Source organism: Pteropus medius, unplaced genomic scaffold, assembly GCF_902729225.1.
Source record: "Pteropus medius unplaced genomic scaffold, Ma_sr-lr_union100, whole genome shotgun sequence".
In the NCBI taxonomy this organism is placed as follows: domain Eukaryota; kingdom Metazoa; phylum Chordata; class Mammalia; order Chiroptera; family Pteropodidae; genus Pteropus; species Pteropus medius.
In genome coordinates, this window is record NW_024340701.1 from 4,480,462 (window position 1) to 4,503,528 (window position 23,067).

Below are 23,067 nucleotides of genomic sequence, written 5' to 3' on the forward strand. Positions count from 1 at the left end.
AAAAAGAGAATATTATAATATAGTTCTAAGGGGAAAAAAGTACTATCATAGTGGGCCTGCTCTAGAAGATAACCTTGAAAATTTGCAGATAAGCAAATTTCTTAAAGGCAGTAGCCCATATCCCAGAGCTATTATCTATTCCAGTTTTGTCGGCAAATAGAGATTGTATATTTATTGTGCTTGGGCTGAGATAAATGAGACTTCAGATGCCAATCTTCATTGAAATTATATTTTTAAGCCAGGCAAAGCACACATTACTCAACACGATGTTCACTGTCAATTCTAAGACATACATTCCCTCCCCACATAACATCTCTGACATCCAGATACATTTTACAGTCTCTGTCGCAGTCATGACTCATTGATGTTGCCTGAGTACACATATCAAAGTTTGCTAAAGGTGTCACTGGCTTGGGAGAAAATCCCAAGATGACAATGGACTCTTTTAAGGAAGGCTGCATTACCATGTTCTTGAAGACACAGAAACTGCTACTGGGTAGAAAAACATGTCTATTGACAACTGAGTCAAAAAGTAATTCAGAATAGTTGGATCTTGAATGTTTTCAAAATACCTTAACACTTTATTTGCATGTGTATTTTTATTACACACAAGAGAGATCTATGATAAAACTCTGTATAAATATATTTAAAAGAGGTCTTTCAAGTAAATATAAAATAAAAATTCGATGTGATAAGAAAGTATTATGTCAGAGTTTAATTGGCAACATTTTTCTTTCTTAGTAGTACATAAAGTAATGGTGTATCTTGGAGTTGATGGCTTATCTTAAATTTGATGAAATGTGGTAAGTCACACCAAATAAAATGCTGCAGGCTATGTAACACTTTCTAATAAAAATACTCCAATAACATTTATCTTATTTTGATTAACAATAATTTAGGTTGTGATTCTATTAAAATACTATTAATCCATTTATTGAACACTACATATGGTTAGTTATAGTATGGCAGTTAAAAGTAAAAACTTTAGAAGCCACCTAACGTACAGTTCAATCCTGATTCCCCCACTCATCAACTCTGTGAACTTGAATAACTTAAACTCTCTAATCCTCAGTTTTTGACTTTTCAAAATGGGTGAAATAACAATATTTTTATTTGAAAGTTTGTCGTAAAGATTAAATAACATCATTCAAATAAAGCGATTAACAATGTTAACCACTACAATATTATTATTATCTACCATGTTATCATTATAGTAATATTATATTACTTGATCTTTACAATATTCATTTGAGATTACTATCTTTAATTTATAGATGAGGAGTTTAATTCTTAGACAGTCGAAAAGATTTACACAGACCACTGGTTTATTTAGGAAAACTTGCAATTAGTAAATTATACTAGTCAGTTAATTGTCAGATACTCAAGCTAAAGTTTCTTATCACTCAATATTTATAAAAAGCTCAGTTGAGAGAGAGAGAAAAATTAATGGAAAATAGCCTAAAAAGTATGTAGTTCATCTGCTCCTTGAGAAATTCTGAAATTTGTCTTTGTATCAAGTCAGGGCACAAGAGAACACTATTTTGCTTTTATCAGTGTGTCAAGTAACAAAGGACTATACTGAGAGATGTTATAAGAAATAGCCTTATGAAACATTTTCCATACTGTTAAGGATATGTCTGAGAATGTTGTTTACCACATTATAAACTATATTCTTTAAAGACCGCCTACCCTCTTCTCCTCCTCTGGGTCTCAGTGTCACTAAAAACTGTCTTTTTCCTAAGAAACTGAACTGAGTTTTAAAATGGACAGTGCGAACGATTTCTCTGATCTTATATCTCTCTTCGCCTTGGTTACTAGTAAACCCAAAATCAAATGTATTACTCAATCCCAACAAATGTGGATATTAACCTTACTCCTGGCTTCCCCTTTTCCTGTCTCCCTTTTTGCCAAAAGGAAAAGTTTGTGAGATGCCTCTAAAATGGGAAAGAGCCTACTGTCTTCTGGGCACTCACAGAAGACCATGTAGTTGGATCATTTTTAGCGTTCCTAGAGGTGAAGATGGAGGGAAGCAGTTTTCCTGCACCATTACGCAATTCTTGGAAACCAGCAGGGCATCCTGTGTTCACCTCAATTCTGACAGTATCTATTCAGAGATAGCATCAAATTACACAGGTTGAAGGCTCCGTCCTACAAGACCATCCCTTACCCCCAGCTTCAGATACCAGTTAGAAGCACTTGTGCTTCTAACCAACTGGCTATATATTGAAGGTTCTAATAATTGACTTCCTTTTTAGACTTCAGACACCAGTTGAAAGTCCAGGTTGTTACCTAACTTCTGAGCAACTGGCTATAAATCAGGGGTTCCCACAACCACTTCCTTTGGGTTCAATTAATTTGCTAGAGCAGATCGCAGAACTCAGAAAAACACTTTATTTACTAGATTACCAGTTTATTATTAAAAGATATAGTTTGGGAACAGCCAGATCGAAGGGATGCATAAGGCAAAGTATGTGGAAAGGGGTATGTTCGCCAATGTGAAAGAGATTTTGTGAAGGGATTTTCTCAATTTTACCTTTATATCCTAGAACCCAGTAAAGAATTTAGCAGATTGTCAGTGATTACTAACATTTCACAAACTGAACTGAAATTCAGCTTTGGTATGGACTCAGATGTTAAAGATCCTAGATTTAGACTATCATTGCTATGATATATCACATTCAAAGACATACTTAAAAGGACTTGGAGTTATGCTTCCAGGCATGATGCAATACCAGGGGCCAGATTTACCCTACTGTTTTAAACAACTAGGAAACTGAACAAAATATATTAAAAATTTGTTTTCAGATATTGTACAATAGGCAATGCAGGGCTCTAATGCCTAAAATAAGAGAGAAAAAAAAAAAAGTGAGGTAATCCTTGCAATCAACCAGGCTTTTTGCCTGGAGGCATATTTTGGATTGTGGGAAAGTGAGGGCACACCAAGCATAGCCTAATGACGTTGCTAAATTGAGACAATACAGATCAGAGTCCAGAGATTCTGAGGTGATGAGGGATAGTCCTTGAGAGGAGAGAGCTTTGCAGAAAAAGAGCTTCAGAAATTCGTGTAGTGTTGCCCTTGAGTCTTTGCTATCCCCAAATATCTATGTAAGGGTAAAACTCCAGGAGGTCAGGAAAAGAGTAACTAGGGAGAGCTGCTAGTTGAAATGTTTCCAGAGATCACATAATGATTAGGAATTGTTCATATTCCAAGAGTGGGGAGTCCTCATTTGATCCCTGGAGCCATTTAGTAAAGACCCCAGAAAGGCCAGGCCTAAAATATCTTAAAAATGAAATTTTGAAAGGATCAAACTGAACTGTAAGTAACTCAACTTCTGGCCAAAATGAAACCCAAGTTTTTAAATCCACGATGTCCAGCAATAAATTAAAAATGAAAGCTATATCAAGAAGCAGGGAAATGTGACCAATAATCAGAAGAGCAATAAGTCAATAGAAACAAACTCATAAATTGTAGATATAATTGTAGATAGAAGTTAGCATTCAAGAACATTAAAAGAGCAATTATCACTAGGTCAAACATGTAAAGGAAAACAGGCATAATAAGGAGAGAAATAAAATATAAAATATCAAATGAAACTTCTAGAGATGAAAACAAATATGAAATAAAAATTCACTGAATAGAATCGATCTCAGATTAGATATTACAGAAGTAAAGATTTAAATACTTGAAGACATAGTCATAAAAACTATCCAAAATGAAACAGAGAGATTAAAGAAAAAAAGACTGAAAAAAATTAAGTCTCAGTGACCTTTGGGGCAATATCAAATTATCTAATAAATGTGTAACTGATGTCACAGTAGGAGAAAAGAAAGAAGTACAGAGAAGTTATTTCTATTTGAAGAAATAGTGGCTGAAATTTTTCAAATCTGATTGAAAATGTAAACTCATAGATCCAGATCTATGAAGTTCAATGATCATCAAGTAGAATAAATACAAAATAACTATCCAAGACACATTATAATAAAATTTGTGAAACTAGTGATAAGGAAAAAAATCTTAAAGGCAGAAAGTTAAAGGGAAGAGATAATTCAAGTTAAAGGGAAGAAACAATACAAAGATAAAAATGACTGCAGAAAGCTCATCAAACCATACATGCTAGGAGACAGTTGAATGGTATTAAGAGTGCTAAAAAAAAACTGTCAACTTAAAATTATAGCAAAAATATGTTTCATAGTAAAAGCAACATAAACATTTCATAATAAGAGAACTCACACTTTATTAAAAATTAAAGCAAAATGAAAATTTTTTCAGCTAAACAAAAGCCAAGAGAATTTTGACCAACATAATTGAATGTTTAAAACAAAAATAACTGCAATGTATTATGGCATTTATAACAGAGCAGATATAAAATCTATGACAACAATAGCAAAAACAAGAAGAAAAAATTTGAGTATACTGTTATAAAAACATTTCAGTTCATGCAAACAGTTATGTCATTTGAAGGTAGGTTGTGATAAGTCACAGGTACTTATTGTAAACCCCAGAGCTACCCTAAAAAAGATAAAACAAAGAGGTTTAATCCAAAAGAAATCAGGAAGAAGGGGGGAAGGGTACAGAAAACAGAGAGAAAAATGGAAAGCAAAGAGCAAGATGATAGATTTAAACCCAGCCAAATCCATAAATCACTATATTCAAATAATCTAAACACTCCAATTAAAAGCTGAGATTGTCAGACTAAATTTAAAAATCAAGGTTAAACTATATGCTGTCTAAATGAAATTAAATATAAAGACACAAATAGTTCAAAGTTTAAAAACAAAAAAGGAAAAATATATACCATGCAGTCAGTAATCACTAGAAAGCTGTAGAATTTATTATATTAATGTAAAATAAAATAGATTTTAGGAAAAGAATATCAACATCGATGAAGAGAAAATTTCCCCGTGATCAAGGGATCACCACATCAAAAAGATAACAATCATAAAAGTGTATGCACCAAAAACAAAGCTTTGAAATACAGACAGTAAAATCTGACAGAACTAAAAGAAAAACAAATCCACAATTATAGTTGAAAATCTCAACTATCCTTTATTACCAACTGAAAGAATACTGAAAACTTCAAAACACAGAAGGAAGAAAATTTGAAAAAGACCTAAATAAATGAAGATACACCCTATGCTCATGCACTGGAAGGTTCAATATTGTCAGGCTACCAATTTCCCTAAAATTTACCTATAGATTAAATGCAATCCCAAATGGTAAGTTGGTTCTATAATTTAGACAGCGATGCAAATGCAAAAAAGTCAGAATAGCCACAACTATTTTGAAATATAAAAACAAGATTGGAGAGCTTAACTACTCATTTCAAGACTTTTTATAAAACCGATAACCGACAATGTATGAAATTAGCCTAATGATCAGTGAAATATAGTAGAGTCCAGAAATAGAATATGAATAGAAATATAATATGATCAACTGATTTTTAACATCATAGCCAAGATAATCCAGTCAGGAAAGGGGTGTCTTTTCAAAAATTAATGCTAAAACAACTGGATGTCCATATGGAAAAAATAATACACCTTGACCCCAATATATCAAATTTAAAAACTAACTGGAAATCATAGATCTTAATATAAAAGCTTAAACTATAGCATTTCTAGAAAAAAATAGAAGAACATTTTTTTTACCTTAGGTTAGGCAATGATTTCTTATGTAGGATAGAGAAAGTATGAACCACAAAAGAAAATAATATGATAAAATCAATTATATGAAAATTGAATGTATCTACTCTTTGAAAGAGACCATTCAGAAAATGAAAAGAGAAACCACAGGAAAAGAGAAAATATTCATAAACCGTGTATCTGACAAAGAATTTATATCGAGAAAGCATAATAGCTTATGCGATTCATTAATAAGATAAACAATTATATCAGAAAAAGGGCAAAATATTTGAACAGACTTTTAACTAAAGAACACAAATAAATGCACAAGCTCCTTAAAAAAAGTACATAATAATTAGCTACTAGGAGATTAAAATAGGAACTACAATGGACACCACTACATACTCACTAGAAGGACTAAAATTAAAACTACAAGTGTTTACAAGAGTATAATGCAACTAAAACTTTCATATATTGCCAGTGGGAATATAAAAATAGTATGCACAACCATTTTAGAAAACAGTTTGTCAGATTTTTATAAAGTTAAAATATAATTACTGTACAATTCATTAATTCTTTTTAATGGAAATAAAAATAAATAAAATTGTATGCCTTCGACTTTGTGGTTTCAAAATATGTTACAAAGCTACAGAAATTAAGAGTATGGTATTGAGGAGTGATATCAGAAAGATGGTGGAGTAGGAGGCCCTGGACCCTCCTCCCACTCACAAACACACCAATTCAACAACAATTTGGGGACAAAAAAAAATGTGGATATCCACATACAAAAGAAATTGGACCCTTATCTTACACTATACACAAAAATCAACTCAAAATGGATTAAAGACTTAAATGTAAGACCCAAAATTGTAAAGCACTTAAAAGAAAACAAGGGAAAACCTTTTTGACATTGGTCTTGGCAATACTTTCATGAATATGATACCAAGGCATAGACAACAAAAACAAAACTAAATAAATGGGACTATATCAAATTAAAAAGCTTCTGCACAGAAAAAGAAACAATCAACAGAATAAAAAGGTAACCTTCAGAATGAGAGGTATATTTGCAACCCATATATCTGATAAATAGTTAATCTCCAAAATATATAAGAATCTCTTACAACTCAATAGTAAAAAAACCCTAACAATTAAAAAATGTGCTAAGAACTTGAATAGACATTTCTCTAAAGAAAGCATACAAATAAATGGCCAATAGGTAAATGAAAAAATGCTCAACATCACTTATCATGAGGGAAACATAAACCAAATCCACAGTGAGACATCACTTCACACCTGTCAGGATGACTATTATCAAAAAAAATATATCAAGTGTTGGGAAAGATGCAGAGAAATTGGAACCCTTCTGCGCTTGTTTGTGGAAATACAAAATGGTGTAACCACTGTGGAAAACAGTTTGGAGAGTCCTCAAAAAATTAAAAATAAAACTATCATACGATACAGCAATCCCAATTCTGGGTATTCATCCAAAATATTTGAAGTCAGGATCTCAAAGAGATATCTGCACTCCCATGTTGATTGCAGCACTATTCACGATAGTCAACATATAGAAACAACCTTAATCTGCATGGACAGATGACTAAAAGAAAACATGGTACATACATACACTAAGATGTTATTCAGCCTTAACAAAGAAGGAAATCCCGCAATGTAGGACAACACAGATGAACCCTGAAAACATTAAGTTAAGTGAAATAAGCCAGTCATAGAAGGATAAATACTGCATGATTCCATTTACATAAGGTATCTAAGATAGTCAAATGCATAGAATCAGAGACTAAAAAGGTGGTTCCCAGGGGCAGGGAGAAGGGGGATGTAGGGAGTTGCTAATTAGTGGACATAAAGTCTCAATTATGCAAGATGAGTAAATTCTAGATCTCTTCTGTACAATACTGTCCCTATAGTTAACAATAATGCATTGTATACTTAGAAATTTATTAAGAGAGTAAATCTCATACTGTATTCCTATCACCATGAAAGAAAATTTAAAAAAATAAATGCCTTTACAAAAACTTACATTGAATCTTCATAGTAGTTTTATTCTTTCAACACAACTCAAATTTACATAAACAATGAACAAATTTTAAAAGTTATAGTATATTCACAGAATGGAACATTACTCTGCAATTAAAACAAATGAACCACCGATACCTGCAAAACATAATATTGAGGAATGAAGCTAGGCATCAAATAATACACACTTTATTATTTCATTTATATTAAACTCTAGGAATGACAAATCTAATCTATAATGGAAGAGTGTAGATAAGTGGTTGCCTGAGTCAAGGGGTCAGAAATGAAGGTCGACTGGAAAGAAACACAAGAGAACTTTTTGGGGTGATGGAATTCTATCTTGATTGCGATAGTAGTTCCATGGGTGTATAAATTTGTCAGCACTCACTGATCTCTATCCTTAAAATGTGTCCAGTTTATTGTACATAAATTATAAATAAATAAAGTTGATCTTATTTAAAAGGACAAAGTTCTTATGGAGTTTCTCATCTATTGTAAGATGGAGAATCAAATGAGCAATAACAAGTGCGTTAAATGCTCTCTTGGGGGAAATCCAGATGCAATAGTAGTACAACAAAGAAACAACTAATTCAAATTAGAGGCTGAGGAAGATTTCTCAAGGAAGCTGAGATCTGAAGGTGTCAGAATAGTCTGTGAAGTAGGCAAAAGAGCATGTGCAAATGTCCAGAGCAAGAGAGTGGTATATTTAACAACAACATATGTTTTGAAGAGATACTTAGGAAGCAGGAGAATTGACAGGATTTAGCAATTCATTGGATTCTGGAAAGAGCAGAATCAAAACTAATACTCTGGATTCTGCCTTAGTAAGTAAATGAGTAGAAGTGGCATTTTCCAAAATAGGAGACACTGAAGGAGCATCAGTTTATGGAGATGGTCATAAGTCTAGTTTTTAATGTGATTTAGTGTGCCTACAATATACTAAAGAAGAGATATGAAACCAGTAGATGGAAATATAGATTTGTATATAAAGTCAGAGAACCAGGAAGAAACATACAGCTGGTAATTAACACTAATGGATTATTTGAACTTCCCAGCAGAGTTCAAAAATTGTTAAAAATGAGGACCAAGCAAGTTGAAGATTACTAGTACTTAAGAAATTGGCAAAAGGAGAAGAATCTACAGAGGAGCTACTAAGGATAAAACAGATAGGAGAGTGGTCTGCTTGAAATTCAAAAATTCAGGACAGTGTGGTCAACAGACGCAAATACAGTTAAAAGATGAGGAAAGATACTATCCGTTGGATTTGGGAACAAGAAAGTAACTGATGATCTATGAAGAGCAATTTTATTGGAGTGGTGGGAACAGTGTTGAAGAGTTATCGAAAAATGTAAAATGCAAATAGAAAATATTGAAAACTCTTTCAAAAAGTTTGCCTACTAAAAGAAAGTTCAAGGAAATTATGTAGTCAAGGAATTTTCCTGTTAAAGTATAGTAAAGGCTTAAGTATTTTAAATGTGGATGAGAAGGAACACAGATTTTGAAAAGGAACTTATGACAACTTTTCATTTTCCAGTTAGGTTGGCCCAGGACTAAGAGGAATAAGGAGAATCTTAAGTGTCTGGGTAACACTTTTGAATCTAAGTCACTTCATCTCCATAAGTGAAACAAAGGAGGATCGCAGTGATTATAAATCACACAGTCATATGATTTGGGAATGGAAGGGATCTTAAAAAGTGACCAAGTTCAACTCCACTGGGAATATCTATTTTACAGTCATAAGACATCAAAGTACTTCATGTTTCAATGCTTTTTATCTTCATGTTATAGATTGAGATTAGTATTATTAATATATAAAGTGATCTTATGAATTAATAAGAAAAAAGATTAATATATTTTTAGAAAAATGAGATTCATTATAAAAGGAATAAAAATACCAATAAACATATGAAAAAGTGTTTAATCCCAGTATTTAAATAAATGTAAAAGAAAACTCTAAAATACCATATTCCTCTATCAAATTGGCAACCATTAAAAATATTATAATACTCATCTATGGCCAGGCCACCCTGATCAAGCCCGATCCCGTCTGATCTTGGAAGCTAAGCAGGGTCGGGCCTGGTTAGTACTTGGATGGGAGACCATCTAGGAAAATCAGGTGCTGTAGGCGTAAAAAAATAAAAAAATAAAAAATAAAAATAAATAAATAAAAATACATAAAATAAAAATAAGAGATTGTAAGCTGACAAGGTCCTTGCAATCTGTAAGGTCAATCAAGGGTTGCCTCGCCTAAAATAATTAATAAATAAATAAAAATTAAAATACTATAATACCCAATGTGACCAAGAGTTAAGAAATGAACACTCTTTTACACAGTTCAATGAGAGTACAAATTGGTAAAATATTTTTTCTAGAGAGCAATTTGACAAGATGTGGCTGTTCATACTCTTTGACCTCGTAATTACCCCGCTAAACATTTATCCTAGGAAACAAATATAACTGCATAGAAATTCATATGCAGGAATGTTCATTGCTGAGATGACAGGTCATTATATTATACAGAGTAAATAATTAGAAACAATGGAAATGAATAAAAAATTTATTTTCTTAGATTTCTTTTAAGTTTTATGTATGTGATAAAATACTTTGTTGCCATTAAAATAGTATTTCTGAAAACTAGAATGATATATAAAATGTTTATGAGATATTCCTGTGTGAAAAAACTTTAAAAAACAAAAAACCAGATTTTTATGATCTCAATTTTATAAAATGAAAGATACACAACAAACATGCATACACACAGCACAAGCATGTACAAAAGTGGAATAAACTATAATGGTAACAGTTGTGGCCATTGAATTGTGATATTTTAGGTAATTTTTTTTGTTTTTTTCTTTAGGCTTTTCTATACTTTTTAAATATTCTAAACTTTCTGCATGTAAACATATATTACCTTTCTGACCAGATAAATTAATAGTAATTATAAAAAAAGTCATAGCCTAAACTATAAAGAAATGTTTTTAATCCAAAGCAATTAAGAACAAGATCCCAAATTTAAATTTTCATATGATCTCTCTTTAGGCTAGGATAATTTTTTAAGGGCAAGCACACAGGAAAGAAACAACAACAAACCTTAGGTCTTGGAAAGCAAGAAAATGCTGTTTCATTGTTAAACTTAAGTGTAGACGATCTAAAAAGGAACATTTACTAGGTGCCAAGCGTTTCACTGGCTTCAACTCATGTGACACAATGACTCTGAAAACTAAATTTCATTGTCCCCATATTACAGATGAGGAAGGTGCGGAAAGACATGAAGGACTTTGCCCAAAGCCAGAATTCAAATGTAGATCTTACCAACCTGTTGTATCCTGTTCACTACCTGCTCCCAGAGTACACTGTATTAGAGAATTCAATTTCTGAAAGTAACCAGGGACTGCCTTAAAATCCCTAAAAATAATGCATCAAGAAAAAGAGAACTGTAAAATCCTTTTAGATTTCTTGCTAGAAAATAACAACTATAGGCTCTTACTAAGAAATGGCACCAAAATTACAGACTCTTTTCTATAAATCAGTCTTTAACATCTTTAAGCACTAATCTATTTAATATGAATTTAGCTGTTGTGATGAATACAATAAATTAACTTGTGAAATTAATCATCTTGTTTTTAATGAAAACATATAAATACAGAAGCTTCGCTGTGTCTATATATATGGTTGGAAGGGATACTGGTTTATCTTGAAAAATATTACTCTGCAGGAATTTCTACTGCTGTTTATGCTGTAATTCAATTTGTCCTATTTAAATACAAAAATAAGCTAGCCCTTCAGACAATTAGTCCACTACTGAGGTTCACAACCGGTTAAAACAGTAACCCTTTTCACTTAATAAAAATGAAATCGATGATCCAATTTTGTCCCCCAAATAGTTCATGGCATTAGAAGCAAAGAGAATGCTTCAAGAACTAGATCAATTCAATGAAATTGAATTGACAAATATTTACTGAGTAACTTGATATGTATCTAACAGTCTGCCAAATGTTTTATATTTATCATCTCATTTTTTTCTAATAAAGTCACCATTTTATAGATCATAATACTAATGATCAGAGGCATTACATAATTTTATCCAAGGTCACATAGCTGAGAAATAGCAGCACAAGAATGTGAACCCAGATCCACCTGAATCTAAATCCCATTCTGTTAACATGACACTAAACCATCTCTAATATTAACCATATGGTAGAGACTAAGTAATATTGTGTGATAAATACAAAATAATGTTAAAACACAGAGATGGAGGAAGTTGGTGTGAGAACACCAGGAAGACACCCTAAACGGGGTGATATTTTAGGATGTCCACAGCAGAGACTGTAATTCTCATTTTGTATAAAGTGAATGATACTCAAGTTAATAATCATGATACTGATGTTGACAGTGATACTCATGATCTGCCAATGAATGAAAAACTGAAATCCAAGTTCCTCATCCTCAAAGCCAGTGGAATAGCTCTAAAGGCTACAGAGTATCTGTATAGGAGGTGATGAGCTAAATGACATAGTGAGTGAGTTGGCAGAAGATGTCAGAATTAAGCATCTTCATAGCATTTGGTAATAAAAGAATCACACAGAATCTCAAAGCTTCAGAAGAAGATCACCCAACATCTTGGACATTTATATCAATGCCTATAAAATAAATTAATATATAATAATTGGCCATTTTTGGACAAGTTGAAAGTAATGATTACAATAAGAAAAACAGAATGTGCTCTAATTCCTACAGGTAATGGAGGGAAGTTCGAGACTGCATGGAAGAAATGGAACATGAGTAGAGTCCTGAACAAGAAGGAAGATTTATATACGTGAAGAAAGGGAGCAGGTGGGGCTTCTGAACAAAATGAAGACATGCGTAAAGGCATGGAAGCGTGAAAGTGAGAAGTTCCAGGTCCGGAAATCAATTCAGAGTGGAAAGAGCTTAGTTTGTATGGGAGAGAGAGTGTGGGAGGAAGAAACTTACACTAACATACCTGAGCCAGATCTTGGAGAATTTTGTATGCCAGGTTAGGCTTTTATATCTTTCTCTGCTAGATGACTGAACCAAGTCCTAAGAGAAAAAAATGCAGACATTACCTTTACAAAGCAAGCAGAAGGAGAACTAGAGAAGGAACAGTTGAAGACAGTGTTTGCAGAAGCTAATGGAGTAAAGCATGTTAAGAGGTCAATGTGCCAAAATTATAGCCTAATTAAAATATCAGTTCTTTTCTCTCAACTCCTGCCTCCTTTGCCCTTTCCCTCCACTATCAAAATACTTAAAGACTAATCCACATTGACTGTCACTACTTCTTGGATGCTCATTTTTTCCTTACCACACCAGTCTGACTTCTTTCCCTATCTCATCACTGAAATAACTCTGAAAACATCATCTGTGATCTCCTGATTGTCAGAGCAATGGCTGTCCTCATCACATTTGACCTTGCTGTGGCAACTGTTGACCAAATTTATAATTTATATCTCTAGCTCAAACCTCTTTCTCTATCTCCAGACTCATATTTTTATTTGGATTCTAATAAACATCTCAAATTTAACATGCGCCAAACTGAACTTCTGATCTTACCTCTGCAAACCTAAACCATGTACAGCCATTCCCATCTCAGTGGACGGCAACTCCATCCTTCTAACTCAAAGAAAAATCATGAATCATCCTTGACTCCCCTCTATCTTTTATACACATCCAATCCTTTAAGAAATACTATTGGGTTTACTTTAAAAATATATCCAATAAACAATCCACTGCTACCACTCTGGTTCACCACCATTTATTGTCTAATAACAGAAACAGCTTCATAACTGGTTTTCTTACATATAGACCTATAATCCATTATCAACATAGTAACCAGAGTAATATGTCTAAAAGGAAAGGTTACAGAAACTATTCAGGCAAGCTAGACCAGAGCAGGTAATTTCCAAGGAGGAACTATGGCCATCTACACTGGATAAGAAGAGGATGGAGCTCAAGGCAGACACAGTTATTGATTTTCCATTTATAGAAACACTTTTTAGGTACAATAATTTGTTTAAAGCTCACAACCATTTTGGGCTCCAAGAATTATCATTTCCATTTTACATGTGAGCAAAGTGAGGCTCATGAAGTGGCATCATCCATTCATTTATTCATCCATTGATTCATCCATTCTCTTACTATTTATTGAAAACCTACTCTGTGTCAGGCTCAACGACTAAGCCAGAGCTCCTCAGCCGGTCCTGATAGAGCAGAAGTTCAATCTCCAGGCAGCTTGTCTTTAAGTTCAAGGATGTTTTCCTTTCCATACAGCTGCACAGGGGACATCGAATAAGGACCTTTTTGGATTTTTTTGTGAATGAAAAGCATATGGGGAAATGATACAAATATTTACAATTGAAAAGCAATTACAGCATTTTAGGTATAATAATTGTCTCTTAATAAATGTGTTAAATAAATAGGTGGGTGGATGAATGTGGGAGTAACAATGTTACTGCTCTTCCTATCCCATCAGGGTCAAATGGAATGGTGGCATAGAGTCTTGACAAAAAACTGTTTTAACAATCCTTTTTTATTGTTTGTTACTTCATTACTGTTTGGAAATAGGCAACGATGCATGAGGCTGGGTTAGACCTGTATCTCCACAGTGCGACGACACCTGATTACAAGTGATAACCCTCACTGTTTTAACTTATTGTCTCCTTCACAAGATACACGTTAAGTACCTGCATTTCTTCTCTCACATGTCCATGAACAAAACAGGGGCTCAATATCTGTTTCTTGAATGATCTTATGAATTCCAATTTTATAGATTAAAAAGTTGAAGCTGAGAAGACTAAGTTAATAGCATAGTCATCCAGCTATCAAGTGGCAAAACTAAAATTTGTACTCAAGCCTTCCAACTCTGAGGCTAACACTTTTTGTAATATACCACTTTTTTGACTGAATGTTTGGTTATCACAAGTTATTTAGATAGAAATAAAATGATAATGATTAGGTAGAACTTTATAATTGATTTGGTACTTTCACATATATTTTCTATTTTACTGTTATAAGAACAATACTACAAGCACAATTTACAGATGAGGAAACCTAGGTCTAGAGTGTTCCAGATGAGTGGAATGGCCCAAGGTCACATTGCTAGCAAATTCAGAGGTAGGCTCTTCTCCAGGCTCAATATCTCTGGCTCTTTCATCTTCATTTCCATGCCCTTCTTCTTTCGGACAGACCTTTCCCAGGAAAGCTACGCAATCTTCTTAAGATGACACCCCACAACTGTCAACTGTACTCATTGTACCAGGATAGGACAGAACAGAAGAATATGGCCCTCCAACTTGCACAGATTTCCCAAAGGAAATATTTTGTCATCTGAAAGGAGCTGTCAAGGCTCCAGAGACATGACTGGTGAGGAATCAAGCCAGCTGGCAAAGTATTTGACAAAACCAAACTCCTGGTGATTCTCAAGTTATGAAGACAAGGACTTCTTGGATGTGCCCATCAACCTGCATGCATTGTAATTGAGAGAATCTGCAGCACTGTCAGAGTGATATCACATGTATCCAAATCTTTTTCCTCCTTTTCTTTCATTTTTCAGCTTAAAGTTTAGTCTTCTTTCTTTAGCAGTTTTTGGAGCCATGCGACTGGTAACTCTGGCAAGTGCTATAAATGCGATGAGATTGTGCCTAAGGGAAAATTGCCATCATGTAAAACTAGGACTAAATATTTGTACTCCTTCTTGGGGCTTTTAAAAGGTGAATACCATTTCCGAGAGTTAAGAAACAGCTTTAATTACTGTGATAGAAAGTCAAGGGAGAAACAGTTTTAATGAAGTTTATATTTAATCACAACAGGAATGCATAGTAACATTTACTGGTATTAAAAAAGGGAGAGTATTATTAATTTCACTCCACTTAGATTCAGTTATATTCAGTTTAACAAACATTGCAAATACAATGTAAATTGCATTTCTTCTTAAGCATAAATACCATTGCATGATGGAATCAAATGAGTTGAAACTGAGAAGTAACACATTTAATTCATTCATTCTTTTATTTGTGCATTAATTCAACAAATATTTACTGACCATGGACTCTGGAACCAAAATCTAGATGTCAGTTAGGTATCTGCCACTTAATAGCTCCATACTATAGTTTTTAATCATCATTATTTTAATACTACCACATATTAGGGACATTTCCAGATACTTGAGAGATAAGTAACAAGAGAGTAAAGGTCTACACTCTTCTGGAGCTTGAATTTAAGCTGTTTCTGTTTCCTGTTTTGCTCTAGGACTACTGGCTGCTGCTCATGTAAGCTGTTAATCTATTTGCTGTGGTAGTCCTTTATCTTTTCTGTTTTCCTTCTTATATTTTACTGTGAATTGTGAAGGCAGCCAAGAAAACTAATTAGAAATATGTCTAAAGCAAAAATCAACAAACACTGAATGAGAATCTAGAGATGCTCTGGAGGACCTAAGAGGAGAAACCATATTCTTTGTCCTTGTAGAAAATGAGGTGACAAGATATAGATAGCCAACAATTAGGTAATAATACAAAATAGTTTCTTGACCTCAAAACAGAATGCCCTGGAGCTCCTACCAGTGTCAAATTCCAGCCCCATTTTAAAGTGAACTGTTATATCACTTAAACAAAATCTTAGTAATCTCCTACTACATAATAGACCCTCTACCAGATGTTGAGAGTTAAAAAGAATTAATGTTGTTATTCTCAAGAAGTTACCAAAGAAATATATCTAAACAACTTGAGTAAAAGTCAGACTGTGATAATGCCATGAGAGAAGTACAAAGACGTACAAGCTGATATGGAGAGAAAGATGAATGAATTCATTTATTTTGCAAAGAATTAGTGAGTGCCAAATATGCATCAGGTGCTGTGTTAGGTGCTGGCAACACAGTAGCGAATCAAACAGATAAGATCCCTGCTCACATAAATCCTACAGTTTAGTGGAGTGAGACAGAAAATTAATAAGAAAAATAAAACAGATAAGCTCAGGTGGTGAATAAAATAAAACATAATGATTTAATACTGATGCTGGTGTTTGGGGTTATGCGACATTTGATTGGGTAGTCTGGGAAGACTTATGTGAAGAGCTAACATTTGAGCTGAGCTAAAAATGACAAGAAAGTCACTTGAAGATCAGAGTAAGAGTGCTCTAGGTAGAGAAATATGCTGGATATCTTCTATTTGCTTCTTCAGATTCCCCTCTCATCCTTCTCAGCTCTGCTCTTTGCCTCTGAAAGCTGACTTGTATGTATTGAGTGGAACCTTGTGGAATTGTTGATTTGGGCAATTGGTTCAACCTACTAAATAAAAAGGGTTCCCTTGACCTCTACCTTCCAGGCCGAGTTACAAAGTAGAGAGCCCCAGAAAGATATGGATTATAGAGAGAATTGTTGGACTTTTTATTTCCTTGGATCCTTTCTTGAGGGGTCACCTTAAACTAGTTGTGTCTCTCAATCTGTCTTTTTCAGCTCCTGTCAGGTGACCCTCTCAATGGCACCCTTTTATTTTGGGGTCTGATAACTGCTTCCTCCCTTTGTCTCGTCATGTCTGTGAAGGTAACAGTGCCTCCAAAGCACTAGCTCCAAGTACTGCATTACACCTGTGTTTTCCTTACATCCTGCCAACACTCTGTCCCTTTGTTAAATTCTCTTCAAATTCTATCCAGGATCCTAATATAGGAAATAAGTTTGGAGTATCTCAGAAAACTGAAGAGGCTAGTATGGCTGGAGCTTAATGAGAAATGAGAAGGAAAGAGAAGATGAAGTTAGAGAAGTAGGCACAGATTAAATTATACAGGGCCTTATACACTATGTTTAGGAGTCCGAATGCTACTTTAAGCATAATGAGAAGCCACTGGAAATAGAAGAAAAAGCATTAATTAAATCTGCATGAAGTTAAGGTAAAAATGTCAAGAAAGAGTTGAGTCTTAATGGTTGGACATATATTGGCTGACAGAAAAGAAAGGAAAAGCTTTCTGGGCACAAGACCTAGTGGTCCAGCATAGTTACAAGGGAGATAAAACAAAAAAAACGGAAGGAAACTAGGCTAGGGATTCAGGTTGAAATCATTTAGTAACCTAACATGATGACTATAAAACTGTGCAACTTCTAATAATTTGAGGTCTATAGAACTTAATAAGAACATTGTCTGCTTGCTATATACTCTGAGATTTTGATGTCTTAAAAGATATAAACAGAATAATAAAATGTATTACTTCACTACGATTTTTATCAAACTTAGTCAACACCAATGTGGTTTAGGTCATTGCTTTTCTCTGAAGTTTTCTTCGTTTGACCTTATCTTCCCCTCAAAACAGTCTTACTTAGATCACCCCTATTCAACACCCAGTGGCTCATACTTATAAGTCACGAGCAAAACAAAACTGTGACATGGCTTTCAAGACATTTTGGCCAAATTTTTTCGATGATCCTAAATCTCCCTCCTCTCTCCTAGATGAGAAGGGTTCCTCACTCTCTCAAACACATGCCATATTTATTCCCATCTGCAAGCATTTCCTATCTCCTTTGCCTCACTGCCTTCTTTCTCCAACAAACTCAATATAGAGAGAATATATAATTTGGGTTAAAGGATATTTAGATTATAATCCTGGCTCTGTCACTTACTAATTGAGTTGTTTTTAATAAGTTATTATAACCCTTTGAACCTTAGTTTCATCTATAAAATGGAAAAATAATACCTGCCATCACGGAGGTACTGAGAGAATGATTTAAGTGTAAGTAAAGAATCTAGCAAGTTTTAGCACAAAAATGCTCAATAAATATCATTTTCTTTTCCTTCCTTTTTCTATCTCTATGCTTACAGTAGTGTTACTGCCATGAAATTTAGTACTAAATAAATTTCTAATAATAATTAGAAAACTAATCATAAAACTTTTTAGTGCGGATACTAGTTCTGTTATCTGTGGGATATTAAAATGTCTATTGAGAATGTAAACTTAATATTATAGTAAAAATATAAATAATAATAATGAAAAAGTTTTTTTAATTCACAAATTACTTTCATACCAATTTCTTTATTTTCTTCTCAAAATGACACCAATGTGGTTTAGGTCATTGCTTTTCTCTGAAAAGCAGGTCAGATATTATTCCCATTTTACAGGTGACAAAATAAGCTTGAAGATATTACAAGACTTGAACATGCTCATCCAATATGTTTCTTTATAAGAATTCATTCCCCTCCATTCCTAACAGACAAGGATACGATATATATTAACTGGCTAAGTAAATCACCTCCCTCCTGAGACTTTCCTTTGCATTAAAGTAGTCTGTGATAAAAAGTTAACACACCTCCCAATACTTATCTAGCCTTCTCTCTCCTCATGACTATTCATCAGTTTAAGGAGAAACCATAGTGAAAGTGTTACTTGTTGTTCCTGGAACACATCGAACTGTTACTTCTGGGCACATGCCACTGCCTTTGCTGAAATACCCTTCCTGATACTGAACACCCAAATAATACACTTTCAAGATTCAATGCAAGACTTGCTGAGTAGGATGTCTTCCTTGATACCCCACGTAAAAATGGCACCTTCACCTGTGATTCTAGGCATACCTGTGTGACATGCAATGGTGTCTCGAATTTGGTGCAATTGTATTTTCTCTGTATCAGTTATTTGGTGAAACTATGTGTATCTCTATCACAAGACTGTGAGCTTCATGAGGGCAGGGAATGTTCAAGCTTTTTAATATTTTCTGTGCCCAGACAGGGCTTGGCATAGAGCAGGAATAATTGACAATATGATGAATAAATTAAGTTTCCTAGGGTACCTTTGGGTCTGACCCAGAAGCCTTATGCTTTAAAGGAAAACAGTAACTCACAGATATTCTCAGGAAGGAGTCAGTCCTAACCATCTACATACATTAAGGCATGGGGTGCAAAGTGGAAAAACAAAAACAAAAATGTAGAAGTCAGCAATTACTGGAATTACTGCTTTTTGGAACACAACACTGAACATGTTATTTTCTCAGCAGCAACTTTCTCACCATTTTATCTCCATATGCCATTTGCCAACCCAGAATGAGCTAGTTCTTTCATGTAAAATAGCCTGAATCCTGTTGAAAATGGTTCTGCCAGTGAAGAAGCTAGGTCACATTTCAGAAGGAGCATGGACTGACTTGAAAGAAACTGGGTTTCACAAGTTCTCTGAGCCTTGTTTTCTCTATCTGTGAAGTACAGATTATACCTTCTCCTAGCCTCTGTACCAGCAAGACTAATCATGACATAAAGCAATGGTATGAAAATATTTGAACATTGTCGATGTGTCCTCTTCTGGAACCCATGGAAAAAAGACTAGGAAAAAGGTTTGGGCTAATGTGTTGCTGGCTGATAATGACTCCCCGTGGATACCAGGGCTATGTTAGCACTCTGCAAAAGACAGAGGGAGAGAGTCTGAGGGGCTAAGTTAGAGGGCTTTAGAGTCAGGGGGCTTTTGGGTACCCCAGTGAGCCATCATTGAGGAAGCCTCATGAAAAAGTAATATCGGGCAAGGCGCAGGGCTTACTCTTCTGTATTCTAGCACCAAACACATAAAAAGAAAAACATTTAATCATTTCTGGAAGGATGGGAGGAAAGAGGAAGGGAGAAAGGAAGGGAGGGAGGGAGGGAGGAAGAAAGGAAGGGAGGGAGAGTAGGAGGGAGGAAAGGAAGGAGTTAGTCTAGGTTGGAAGGCTTGCCTTTAAAAGCAGCCTGAATCTAGCATTGGCTTTAATGAGCATTAAGCTCTTTATCTCCACCTCTCTTATACCTCTTACTCTTGCTCAACGGCCCAGGCAATTTCAGTGCAATTTCACTTGGCTTATCTAATTTACACACACCTGCTGATTCCTCAGACCTATGCTCATTGCTAACAACCCTGATATTAACGAGACACAGATCCTGACCTCAAGGATTAAGCTGAGACAGACCTAGAAATAGGCAGTGACAACTTGATGATGTGCTCTGAGAGAGGAGTTCAGGAGGAATGGAGTACAAAGAGCATGGACTGAGTAACTGCCTGCAGAGCCCTGGAAGGCTTCACAGAGGGGAAGGCACTTAGGTTAGGCCCTGAAGGAAGAGCAGACTTTCATAGGCAGAGAGGCAGAGAGAGTGTTCAAGGCCGAGATCGCACTGAGAGCAAAGGTAATGGGGCTGGTGGTGATGGCGGTGACAGAACAATACACTTCTCTCTAGGAAGCCCCAGAAAAAGTATCTGATGGACTAACAGAGATGTTAAAGAGAGGGTGGCAAGAAAGACAGGATGGAGTCAGTCCAGCATCATCTAGGAGCAGACAAAAGTGGTGTTCCAAGTAAAGGAAACAATACAGCAAAGGCGAGAGGTATCTGGGGGTTGGCTGGAAGAAGGATTCTTTTAGAAAGTCACAGGTTAAAATGGTTGTTTCAGGAAGTCATGAGTATAATTAGAAGGTAAGGGCAGGAAAAAATAACCTTTAAATATCTGAGATATCACCTGGCTTTTTTTTTCTTTTAAACATCTTACCTTAGATCTTTCTTCACCTTCCTTGCCACCCAATCCCAAGACTACTACTGTGTATATTACAGATCACAAATAAGACTGCTTGGTTTTGAATCTTAGCTCTACTATTTATTAGTTATTTAAACTTGGAATATTTAAACTTTTCTTGGTCTCAGTTTCCACATCCCTCAATGGGGATAATAATAGTATTCACAAGATATGATATGCTTTAGTAATAATAGCTAATTTGTATTATTCACTATGTGTCAGGTCCTATCCTAAGCATTTTTTTGTGCATTAGCTCACTTATTCCCTGAACAACTGTCATGTTGTAGGTAGCATTTGTGTCCCTTCTTTATAGATGAGAAAAGCAAAGCCCAGAAAAGTTAAGGATTTGGCCTCAGGTCACACAACTATGAATAGAAGATTTAGAAGATTCAGGATTTGAATCCAGGCATTTTGACTGCAGAACATATACTTCTAACCACAATGAGTGAGATCATCTATGGAAAATGCCTAGCATTGTGAGAAATCACAAAAACTACATTTGTTATCATTCCAGTGGCTCTGTCAATTTAAATAAATGGATGAGTGTCTGATTAACAAGTGATTGAGTAGACAAGTGAACAAATGTTAGTTGAAAGGGGAAGCACATCCCTGAGTGGAGAACTCCACCTCAAGTGGCTGTCCAGGAAGGTAAGGAGCTGGTTGCTACAAGGTAGGGTCATGGTGGTAAGTGTCGCACTTCATCAGATACAACTGGGATGTGGGCACCACCGTCCTGAGCCAATGAATAGAACACTGAGAAATGCCCCAGAACCTATCCAGGGAACATGAAGGAGCCTGGGTGGTCATACTAGGCTCCCTCTGTGGCCCTACAAAGGAGCTCTGGAAGGTAGCCTTTGCCATTCTTCTGCCTCATCCCTCATCATTACAGGTGACCTAAAATTCTGATTAGGAAGGCACAGCCTAGTGGCAGCGAGTGCACTTCAGAGCCAGAAGGAAGAGGACTAGGAATGAAGGGAATCATAATTCATCAGTGTCGGTAAGCTTTGAGGGCTTAAGGCAACACAAAGTTGATGTCTTGGACCACCCAGAGGAGCAGCCACGGCCGGAGAACAGCCCCAGTGAGAGAGGGGATGGGACATAAGAGGTAGAGAAAGGGATGAGCTTTTTTATGAACTAATGTCTTCGGACATTAAACAAGTTTTGCCAGGTCATTCAGATAGAAGTAGAAAGGCAGATTTCAAACCCAGAGCCCTGTGACCCCAAAGCCCGTGCTCATTCTCTTAAACCACACTGTCCCACAACTACACAGAATATGTGTGCTCAGTGTGATTCTACTGTTGCATGTCAGTTTGAGAAAGAGAAAAAGTTAGCAAGTAGCCACTAGATCATATCCCCTCCAAATTCCCTATCCTTGCCCCTATTTCATACATTAGAAAACCCAGGCCCAGAGAGAGGCAGTAACCAAACCAAAGTCACACAATGGCTAGCATCCATATCTCTGAATTTCCATAACACTTCAACAGAGAAGAAAAGTTGCTGCCCCCCAGGTTTCCAGTGAAAACTATACTTTCAAGGCCAGCCAGTGGCTTAAAGGAGGAGGCTTCACATACTTGTTTACTTAAGAAAAGGGAAGAAACCTAATTTCTAATACCCCACCGAGGAATCAAATTATGATTTACAAATATAATTAGGAGGGAAAAAAAATCCACAGGCATGCTTGGGAAGAGTGGAGAGACTACAGGCTTGAAGGAGGGGTAGTGAGTCAGGGAGAGAAAAGCGAGGTGATGACAAAACACCTGGCCAGTTGTCAGGTTTGCAGTGATGTCATGTAGGCTCCCCTTGTACCACCCCGTCAGTGTCCCACGCAGGGCTATCTTTCTACACTCAGAGGGCACTTGTAAATCAACTTAGAAAAGGCAGTCAGATGCAATTCAAAGAACC

At 35.3% G+C, this 23,067-nt stretch overlaps 1 protein-coding gene and 1 pseudogene across 1 annotated transcript in view; one reads left to right on the forward strand and one right to left on the reverse strand.

Moving 5' to 3' along the window:
• AGBL4 (AGBL carboxypeptidase 4) overlaps nt 1–23,067 on the reverse strand; it is a 1,011,660-nt gene that overhangs the window by 486,487 nt on the left and 502,106 nt on the right. The window lies entirely within an intron of this gene.
• LOC120581572 (uncharacterized) lies at nt 9,660–9,778 on the forward strand (annotated as a pseudogene).